Source organism: Panthera uncia, assembly GCF_023721935.1.
Source record: "Panthera uncia isolate 11264 chromosome A1 unlocalized genomic scaffold, Puncia_PCG_1.0 HiC_scaffold_16, whole genome shotgun sequence".
NCBI classification, from domain to species: domain Eukaryota; kingdom Metazoa; phylum Chordata; class Mammalia; order Carnivora; family Felidae; genus Panthera; species Panthera uncia.
Genome location: NW_026057576.1, coordinates 63,278,561 through 63,286,055, shown reverse-complemented (window position 1 = coordinate 63,286,055; position 7,495 = coordinate 63,278,561).

Genomic DNA, 7,495 nt, shown 5'->3' with positions numbered 1-7,495 from the left:
TCATCAAAAAGGTCCTGGGGTGCCTGGGTGGCTTAGTCGATTAAGCTTCTGACTGTTGGTTTCAGCTCAGGTCATGATCTCACCATTCATGAGTTCATGTCCCACGTGGGGCTCTGCGTTGACAGTGCTGGGCATCCCTGGGATTCTTTCTCTTTCTGCCCTCCCCCATTCACGTGCCCGCTGTATCTCAAAATAAATACATAAACTTAAAAAAAGAAAAAAAAGATAGGGTCCTTATCTCCCACTCTCTATGAAAGAGCGGGAGACTAACTTCAACTCAATAAGCACCAATTAGCAAAAAGAAATGGTCTAATCACATTGACCAACCCTCCCCCCAACCTCCTCCAGTACTTCCAACAGTCCACCTCAGTGCTTAGAAACCCTACTGCCTTTTGTTTATGTGGCCTTGAGTTCCACATCTCTCCAGTACTGCAAGAGCCTCACTCCCCTTTTGCAAGTCTTAAATAAAATCTCCCATGCCTGTTTAACTCTGTGGGCTGCAATTTCTCTTTGACATTTCATTGACTTTGACTTTCTAAAGTATACTTTTGAATAAAATCATTTGTTTTTTTCATTCATATATGTAGTATATTACTTTTGAATCGAGCATTCTGTTTTGGTCCTGCTTTGATTTTTCCAGAGTTTTCGTCGTGCCCTGAATCGTACAACAATGTAGAGGCGTGGCATGGCATTTAGCTAGATATGATTAAATGCAGTCACACGTCTTGCGCATTAGATCATAACTATAATCCCACATATAACAGCAATAAAGGCTCACGTTTTTATGAGATTTGAGAGGATACATGATTTGGTAAGACTGATTTTGAACAATTCTTGAATTTACAAAAATAATCTTAAGGCATCATGGAAGCTACTTATAAAAAATACAAATAAGATACTATTTCTAAGAAAAAACCCTAATTACTCTTTTCCAATTACACATAGTGATGTATTTAAGATATAGAATCAGTGATAATAAAAATAACACCAGGTAAAAGGCATGTGTGGAATGCTGTATGCTAAATCCTTTATGCTCATTCCTCATTTAATTTAATTTATAGTCACTTAATCCTCATAATAACCTCTGAGGGGGGAAAAAAACTTTTCAAGTAAGGAAACTGAGGCTCAGAGAGTTTAAGGAATTTGCCTGAGGTGTTCAATAAATGTTTGCTGGATTGAATTGTAATGACTCGGGTTGTCCTCTGGATACGAAATCAAATACTCTGCCTATTTTTTCTTCCTAAGCTGGGTAATATGCCTGTTTAAAATGTTTAGAAACCCTTCTCCCATGTTGTTTTTTGGAAATAGCAGTATTTCCTGTGGGAGACAAGCCCCCACAATGGAGGAGGATAGACATCCTCGGAGAAGAGCTGTGCCAGTCCCTGGCAGCTTCCCATAAGCATGTCTCCCCTGCACAGCTCGGTAAGCCAGCTCTTTGGCGTCTCGATATACTCTGTGAACAGCTGCAGGGTCCCACCCCAGAAGACACTCTTTGGGACTCAGCCAAGTAATCCTTTGTAAAAATGTTTGGCAAATTGCTTGGAAATTCATTTTGTTGCAAAGTGCTATGTAAATGCAAAGTGATTACGATACTGAATTCATGTACCCTTTTAAGTTTCTACCAGGCCGATTCTGTACACATTTTATGATGATACACCATCATCAGCAAAACACCTTTTCTTAGTCTTGTTGTCATTCCTAAGCCCTCAGCCCAAACTGTCCAACTCTGAATACAATTAAATCCATGGGGAACACCTCACTGCTCTATCCAGAAGTTTAGAGGGTGCTCAAATAAAACAAATATTTATTAAATTCCTGCTATGAGTGCTAAGCATATCCATGGTTTTATACAGAAAGACGACAGTGCCACTGTCCTCAAGGGACTTATGGTTTAGGTTAACACACATCCACAAATCCCTTCAGTGTGATATAGAAGAAGAAATATAACGCCACATACATGACAGTAAATGGATTTCAAAAGTGTTTTATTTCAGTAGTTTTTTTTTTTTAACAAACATAAGTGAGCACCAATTATTTGCCAAGCACTGAGAATACATAGTGAGCAAAATGGGTAGGATCCCTGACTTAACGTAACTTACTATCTACACATCTAGTTTGGGGCTTCCTGGAAGAATTAGCAGGAGCCACAGAGACAAAGATGCAAAACAAGGTATTGAAGAAACAGGAAATTAAAGGGAAAAAAACCCAGAGATACAGAGAATTTTAAAAAGTCCACATAATGATCATCAAAGGAGAAGTCATTACTTTGTAGACTCCCAAATTTCTGTGAACCAAGTATAGATTAGAATTCAGGACGAATTGCCAGATGAGGAAAAATCAAGCTGATTGGCAATTTGGGAGAAAATTGAATTTTCTGCCTTGTCATTTAATATATATCAATAATCTATAAATGTTTTGGTTCTGCCATTTATTCTTCCAGACTTCGGAGGATAATGCTCCACTCAGGAGTGTGGGAAATCTCTAACATAATCCATTTATCAGGGGAATTAAAGTTTATTCACACAATCTTGTAAGTTATACAGTTTGAGTGTGTGCTCTGGATGGCTAGAGTAACACCGTGGTAAAAACCAACCCAAAGTTTCCTTGACTTACAACAACAACAAAATCTATTTCTTGCTCTCCATCTGTTCCATACTGTCCTCAGCCTGGGACCGGAGCTGATGCAGCAGCTTCTATCTGGAACATTTTAGCTATGATAGGAGAGGGAAGTAGTGAAACCTGTGAGCCATGGGCTTTTCCTTAAAGCTTTTGTTCGGAGGGACTGGGCTCACTCCTGCTTAAGTAGCAATGTGCCAGAGTTGTCTAGTGTCAACTTCCAGGAGACAGTGTTGATTTTCTGGGAATTTGGTGAATGAGTTGTTAACAATTAAAGTATGTAACTTAAGGTTAAGTAAATGACATCAAAAACAAAAATATGTGCTCAAAACTCATCACCCATTAATTAGTCTGTTTTACAATCATCTGAGCTGTTGGATTTATTGACATCTACTGTTGGAAACGATGGAAATGCTATACAATGGCATGGTACTGCACATCACTCCCAAATCCACATTCAACGCTGATTTACACCACAGAAATCAGCAAACTCTATAAATGAGGGTTTTGGTGTTCAACATTTCTGTCCACATTACTTATTCACAGAGATTGACCAGAGCAAGTTCGTGTGGCTACATCTAAAATCACCAGGGCCAGAGAGTAAATCAAAGTCTAAACTTGAGATGGGAAAGGGAGAGCTAGGAAAGAAAGAACTCATCACTGTGGCTAGATCTTTATCTCTCAGTTTGCCTTAGGTTTTACTTCACTTGATAAAGTGGCAGCACCCCTGCTGTCTGCTTTCAATATCACTTCGGTATCAGCAACATTGATTGAACACTCACCATATATAAAGCAAATGCAGGAGCATTTATACAACTCATTTAAACTTTTTAAAAATGTTTATTTATTTTTGAGAGACAGAGTGTGAGTAGATGAGGGGCAGAGAGAGACAGCGAGACAGAGAGGGGGAGAGAGAGAGAGACAGAGAGAGAGAGAGAGAGAGAGAGAGAGAGACAGAATTTGAAGCCAGCTCCAGGCTCTGAGCTGTCAGCACAGAGCCCAACATGGGGCTCAAACTCATGAGCTGTGAGATCATGACCTGAGCTGAAGTCAGACGCTTAGCCAAGTGAGTCACCCAGGCGCCCCTATACAACTCATTTTAATTATCACATTTCTTCACTGTCCTATTCGCTAATCTTTCCTTTTCTGAATAAAGACATCACCCCTCTTTTCTTATTTCGAAATCCTGAAAACTATACATATGCATAAATATGCACACACATTTGTTCAGAATCATATGTCTTCTTAGGTTAGTGTGATAATGGCTAAGAAAAGAGGTCAAGACTTTCCTTTTTTTGGTTTGAAGAGTAGGCACCAAGATTTGAACAGCCCCCAGATTTTCCCCACACTCACTGATTGTTTATAAAGTAGGTGATTAGCCAGTGGGGTAAGATGTTTGGAAGAAAGCCCATTTTTTTCTAATAATATAATCAAAGAGAAAAACTCAATTGCTTTTAACAGATGAAGTATCAAATATATGCCTGCTTCTTCTTTCATGTGAAGGGCAAAAATCTGGTCTAATAGGATGCCCCCTATGGCATTTTAGAGCCATCAAGAAACATTTGTCCATTCATTCATTTGTTCATCAGGAAAACTCAGTGCTAAAAGATGTCACTGAAAAGTGACAATTTTAAAAGAGAAAAAAAAATGGAGAGTTTGGATTTATAAGAAGGGAGGGGACCTGGATCATGCCTCAGAAGGCTACTCAGTTTTGTTCCCACACTAGGATCCTTTGGGTCTCTCATGATCACAGTTTGAATACTGTGCCTCTGATACAACCCCTTGGTTTTATTGATGAGGAAAACTGAGGTTAACCAAAAGACAGATGACAGTGACAAAAAATAGTGGCCACCCTCAGGATCAGAAATCAGGTTTCTTTTTTCTAAATTAGGATTCCCACAACTCCATTTCTAGATCTATGCTATTTTTGTGAGAAAAAAATTTGCAAAATCTTACCTAGATAAATATTACGGAAAGATAAGTGAGATCCTAAGAATAAAGACACACTTTGAAATCCATACAGGATCTTCTATTTTGAATTGTTTCATCGGGATCTTCAGGAGATTTCTCCAAGAACAAAAGAGCTAGTGGGCACATTTCCCTCCCCCACTCCCCAGCCTAGATACACAAGATACACAAACAGTGCAAACACTCTCCACCTTCTTTGCTAACAGCACCCCTACCTGTGCATTCTCCTGAAGACCTGCCACATCTAGCCTGCCTCTGGCAGGAGTCCACCCAAAGCCTGCAACAAGTGTGGCATTATGCAAGCAGCCCTGACAATGGCCAGCACCACTCCGAAGTGACTCCTGCACTGGGAAGAGGGGAAGATAACTACACACAGGACTGCAGCCCTAGCCGTGGTATGGAGGCAGACATCTGGTCTGAGTGCAGTCCCTGCCCACCAAGGTCTCTCAGAAGAAAACAAAGGGAGAGTGCCCTGGCGTTTAGCGTGACAGTAGCTCTGGCAAACATCTGGTCTGATGCAACTCAAGCCCAAGGTGGCCCCAGGTTGGCTCATTAACAGCACAGGGACCAAACGCCATTCATAACATTGCAGACAACAGGACAGAAGGCAAAAGAGGCTCAGCCACAACAGTATGGTACATACAATACACATAGGAGATACACTTGAAGTGCCACGTTCTGGTGAAGAGGGGACATTGCACTGCAGGGCACTATAGGACCTCTTCTTCATAAGACCACTACTTTCCAGAGAAGGAAATGTACCTGACTTTCTTAACACATAGAAACAGAAACTGAGAGTTAGACAAAATGAGGAGACAGAGGAATATGTCCCAAATGAAAGTACAGGATAAAACCACAGTAAGAAAGTTAAACAAAACAGAGATAAGTAATATGTCTAATAGAAAATTTAAAATAATGGTCATAAAGATACTCATTGGACTTGAAAAAAGAGTGGAGGATCTCAGTGAGGCCCTCAACAAAGATATAGGAAATATAAAGTAGAACCAAGCAGAGATAATGAACTCAATATTAATTAAAAATTAAAACTACAGAGGTGCCTGAGTGGCTCAGTCAGTTAAGAATCTGCCTCTTAATTTAGGCTCAAGTCATGATCACATGGTTCATGAGTTCAAGTCCCGCACCAAGCTCTACACTGACAGTGGGGAGCCTGCCTGGAATTCTCTCTCTCTCTCTCTCTCTCTCTCTCTCTCTCTCTCCCTCTCCTCTTTTAAAATAAATAAACTTAAAAAAATTATACTAGAAGTTAAAAATACACTAAAGGGAAAAAATAGTAGATTACAGGAAGCACAAGAATAGATCAGTGACCTGGGAGACAGAGTAATGGAAAGCAATCAAGCTGAGTAGAAGAAAGAAAAAGAATAATAATAAAAAAAATGAGAATGGATTCAGGGAACTCAGTGATACCATTAAGCACAACAACATTTGCATTATAGGGATCTCAGAAGAAGAGACAGAAAAGGGGGCAGAAAATTTATGCAAAGAAATAATAGCTGAAAATGTCTTGAATGTGGGGCAGGAAACAGAAATCCAGATCCAGGAGGCAGAGAATCACTAACAAAATCAACCCAAGGAGGTCTGCACCGAGATGCATAGTAATTAAAATGGTAAAAAGTAGTGATAAAGGTAGAATTGTAAAATAAGCAAGAGAAAAGAAAACTATGACATACAAGGGAAACGCCATAAGACAATCTGTTGATTTTTCAGCAGAAATTTTGTAGGCCAGAAATTCAAAGTGCTAAAAGAAAAAAAACCCTACAGCTAAGAATACTCTATCCAGCAGGGCTATCATTCAGAATAGACAGACATAGTTTCCCAGAAAAACAAAACTTAAAAGAGTTCATCACCACAAAACCAATCATACAGGAAATATTAGTGGGGATTCTTTGAGTAGAAAGAAAAGATGAGAAGCAGGAGTAAGAAAAGTAGAAAGCACAAAAGCAGTAATATCAAGTATGTCTATAAAAACCAGTCAAGGGATTCACAAAATAAAAGGACATAAAGTAGGACACCATATACCTAAAAGGGGAGGATGGTAAAAATTTAGTGCTTTTAGAATGGGTTCATAATTAAGTAACCGCCAACTTAATATAGACTGCTAAATGCATAAGATGTTATATATAAACCTAATGGTAACTACCCAAAAATATACTAATAGATATGTAAAAAATGAAGAGAAAGAATCAAGTATATCTCTAAAGAAAACCATAAAACTATGAGAGAAGACAGCAAGAGAAGAAAGGAAAAGAAAAGAACTACAAAAAAACAAACATAAAACAAGTAAAAAAATGGCAATAAGTATATATACCAATCAGTAATTACTTTAAATGAAAATGGACTAAATGCTCCAATCAAAAGACAGAGTGACTGAATGGATAAAAACACAAGCCCCATCTATATGCTGCCCACAAGAGAGTCATTTCAGAACTAAAAGTGAAGACTGAAAGTGAAGGGGTGGAAAAACATTTATGTGAATGGGAGTGAAATGAAAGCCGGGATAGCAATACTGACATCAGACAAAGGACTTTAAAACACAGCCTTTAAAAGGAGACAAAGAAGGACACTACATAATCATAAAGGTGCATAAAATTTTATATGCTGTATTATATTGTTGGATTACATTATATTATAATACATTATATTTTTGGACTGTTATATTGTTATATTTTATCACTGGATTGAAAAGCCAACAATAAAATATAACAAATGTAAACATTTTGGCACCCAACATGAAGGCACCCAAATAAATAAAGTAGCTATTAACAAATGTAAAGGAAGTAACTGATAGTAACACTGCAATAGTGGGGAGCTTTAACACTGCACTTACATCAATGGATAGGTCACCCAAACAGAAAATCAACAAGGAAACAGTGGTTTTCAATGACACATTGGA